Here is a 3,660-nt window from a genome sequence, read left to right on the forward strand (position 1 = left end):
TGGAAGAATAAAAATTTGCTCTAAATTTCAAACGCAAGAGCCGAGAAAGTGCTAACTCCGTGGAATAAATTTGAAGTGTTGCTTTATGATTGATTACATCCTATGAGTCATGCTAGTTCAGTGCAACAGTTACATAACCATTTCTAAATGCAATTGAATAGAGAAGTTCTTATAGAGCCTTCTGTAGAGTTTTCCTCTATGAAGTCACTGTGTTTCTGTCTGAAGTTGGAAAATTATATGTCAAACTGTCCTCGTAGAGAATTTTGTCCTTTTATCAGCACTTGTCAATGCTCGGTCAGTCGCTCAGTCATGCCCAGCTCTTTGCAAACCCGTCGACTGTAGCCCACCAGGCTCTTCTGTCCATGGGATTATTCTTGCAAGGATGCTGGAGTGGGTTGCCATTTCCTCCCCCAGGGACTGAACCTGTACCTCCTGTGGCTTCTGCACTGGCGGGCACATTCTTTACCACTGAGTCACCTGGGAATGAAATGTCTAAACCGAGAAGCATTACATGTTTGGTACATATTAGATTCTCAACAAATGTTGCATTAATAAAGAAATGAATGGACAGTGAAGAGAAACCCTGCTTGCCTGGGTTCTTTATAAACTCAGGCTATCCCCAGATTCCTTTATGGTACAGTAAGAAATATTTCAAGTTAATGACTTCTGAGAAACTCCAGCCAGACATTTATGGTCTCATAGAGTATATGTTCCAGAGAAGGCAATGGCACCCCACTCCAGTACTCTTGCCTGAAAAATCCCATGGACGGAGGAGCCTGGTGGGCTGCAGTCCATGGGGTTGCTAAGAGTCGGACATGACTGAGCAACTTCACTCACTTTTCACTTTCCTGCATTGGAGAAGGCAATGGCAACCCACTCCAGTGTTCTTGCCTGGAGAATCCCAGGGACGGGGGAGCCTGGTGGTCTGCCGTCTATGGGGTTGCACAGAGTCAGACACAACTGAAGCGATTTAGCAGCAGCAGCAGCAGCAGCAGCAGAGTATATGTTCTTCATTCACAGTGGGATTAAACTAGAAACTGATAATTGAAAGATAATAGAAAAATCTCCCAACATTTGCAAACTAAATACCATGGTTCTAAATAATTCAAGGGCCAATGAGAAAAATTTCAAGAGAAATCAATACATCAAACTGAATAAAAATTAAAATACAACATAGCAAAATTGTAGGATGCAATTAAAAGTAGTGCTGAGAGGGACGTTTATAGCTCCAAAGGCATACATTAGAAAAGGGATAAAGTCCTAAATCAATAATCTAAGATCTCACCACAAGAATATAGAAAAAGAGAAGCAAAATAAACCCAAAGCAAGCAAGAGAAAGGAAACAATGAGGTTAAGAGCAGAAATCAATGAAACTGAAAACAGGAAAAACAATAGAGAAAATCAATGGTACAAACCTTGGCTCTTCAAAAAGATCAAAACTGACAAACTTCTATATCTGGAATGAATAAAAGGTATCACTACAGACATCAAAAAGAAAAGGGGAAACTATTAAAAAAAGTAACATATAGATTTGACAACACAGATGAAATTAACCAATTGTTCAAAAACACAAGCCACAACAACTTCCCCAAAATGAAATAGAAAATTTCAATAATCCTAACATCATGAAGGAAATTGAATTTGCAATTTTCAAAAATTCCCCCACAAAGAGATCTCCTACCCCAGAGGGTTTTACAGGAGAAATTCTACCAAACATTTGAGGAAGACTTAATACCAGTTCTACACTATCTCTTATAGAAAAAGAAAAATCACTTCCAGTTCATTTTATAGAGCTAATATTATCCTCACACACAGGCAAAGATGGTACAAAATAAGAAAACTGCAGACCAATATTTCTTGTGAACAATGATGCAAAAGTTTTTAACAATATATTAGCAAATAGAATTCAGCAGTATTGCCAAAGAATTATACATCAAAGCTAAGTAGGATTTAGTCCAGGAAGGCAAGTCTGGTTCAGTATTTGGGAGTTCATGAACATAACCCACAACATTAGAAGGGCCAGGAGACCTGGATACCTGTACACACTTGCCTAATGGATATTTTACAATGGTACAAAAGTGATTCAGTGGAGGAAAGGTGAAGAAGGAGAAGGGGGAGGAATACATGGAAGCAGAAGAGAGGGGGAGGAGAAAGGAGGAGAGAAAACTGAGACTCCAGAATTAACAAACTGGAATGTTTCTGAGTGCCAGAGCAGAAGAGTTCACGACTTCTGCAAGACTTGGGAAAGGATGATTAACCACCTGAAGAGAAACTTCTCGCACTCCAACAGCTGGCTTGGATCCACTGGTACTTTGGTGAAGCTGTCCTAAGAAGCCATGATCTTTTGCCTTTCTTCTTGCTGCTCCCACATTGAAAGAACACAATGTGGTCTCATTGTTTTATTTACTTTTTTGTTTTATTAATTTGTTTGTTTGCTTTCCCAATTGACTTTATTTCTTAAGTTAACTGGGAAAATCAGGGGTGGAAAGTCAATCTGCGGCATCCAAATGTGGAATGGATCCTGGGTCAGTATCCACCATGGAGGCCGCCTCTTCTATCATTTTCCTGCCCCTTGATAATGGGTCCTTGATTTCTCGGGGTAGCCTCACCTGCTGCTTCTGAGCCCTTTCAGGAGGGGAGATGGATCCTGAGGAGTGAGGGGTGTTACGAAGGCTGGGACCCATCAGTTTGTGTAAACCTGAGTTCTGACAGGTACATGATTCCCTCTGTATCTTGGGTCCTGAGTATTAATGGTGGCGTCACCCACCTAACCATCCTCAAATATAGAGAAAAACCACGTGCAGGCATTACCAGACCCAGGGCACATCCAGATGTTCCATGCTTCTGGAGATCCTTAGATGTAATCACTTCACAAAGCGCTATGCAGTTTCGATTTCAACCCTGTAGGAACCTCCAGGGCTTTTACAATAAATAATGCTAGAACAGGCGGACATTTATAGACAAAAATTGAACTTTGACCTTATACAATAATTAATTCAAATGAAAGTACAATATAAACAAAATAAAACAGAAATCTATGTACTTTCAGGAAAGAAAGAAAAAAAAAAAAAAACCTGGAGAATATCTTTGGAATCTAGGGCTAGACAAAAAAGTCTTAGACTTCATGCCAAAGTATGATTCATAAAAGGAAAAACTGATAAATTAGACTCCACCAAAATTTAAAAATCTGCTTTTTAAAATTTATTTTAATTGGAGGATAATTGCTTTTCAATGTTATGTTGATTTCTGCTGTGCAGTGAATCATCCATAAGTATACATATATCCCCTCACTCCTGAACCTCCCTCCCACCCCCTACCCCCCATCCCTCTATGTTGTCACAGAGTTAGCTCCCTGTGTTATATAGCAACTTCCCACTAGCTATCCATTTTACATATGGTAATGTATATGTTTCAATGCTACTCTGTGAAAGACCCTGTTAGGAGGATGAAAAGATATGATACAGACTGTGAGAAAATATTTGCAAACCACATATCCAGCAAAGGACTAGTATCTAGAATATATAAAGAACTTGGAAAATTCAACAGTAAAAATACCAAACAATCCAGTGAGAAAATGAACAAAAGAGACATTTCACCAAAGCGGTCATACAGATGACAAATAAGCACATGAAAAATATGTTCAACATTATTGCATGCATG

The sequence above is a fragment of the Capra hircus genome, chromosome 23, assembly GCF_001704415.2.
Source record: "Capra hircus breed San Clemente chromosome 23, ASM170441v1, whole genome shotgun sequence".
Classification (NCBI taxonomy): domain Eukaryota; kingdom Metazoa; phylum Chordata; class Mammalia; order Artiodactyla; family Bovidae; genus Capra; species Capra hircus.